The following is a 217-nucleotide window of genomic DNA, read 5'->3' on the forward strand; positions in this document are numbered from 1 at the left end:
ACAGTATAGATATTTTGGAAGCCGTAAGATCAGGGAAAGGAGCACTGAATAGTCTTATTTGTCGTCGGAATATGATTCAGTTAAAAAGTATCGTTCTAATTTGAACTTCTTGTAATTTCTCTTCATGTGAACAGAAGTAGCAACTGAATAAAGAAACAACTGAATAAACTCTGTCTGGACTGATCAGGGATCACAAAGAACTATCTGAATGAAACAT

The sequence above is a fragment of the Penaeus monodon genome, chromosome 22 (assembly GCF_015228065.2).
Source record: "Penaeus monodon isolate SGIC_2016 chromosome 22, NSTDA_Pmon_1, whole genome shotgun sequence".
Lineage (NCBI taxonomy): Eukaryota > Metazoa > Arthropoda > Malacostraca > Decapoda > Penaeidae > Penaeus > Penaeus monodon.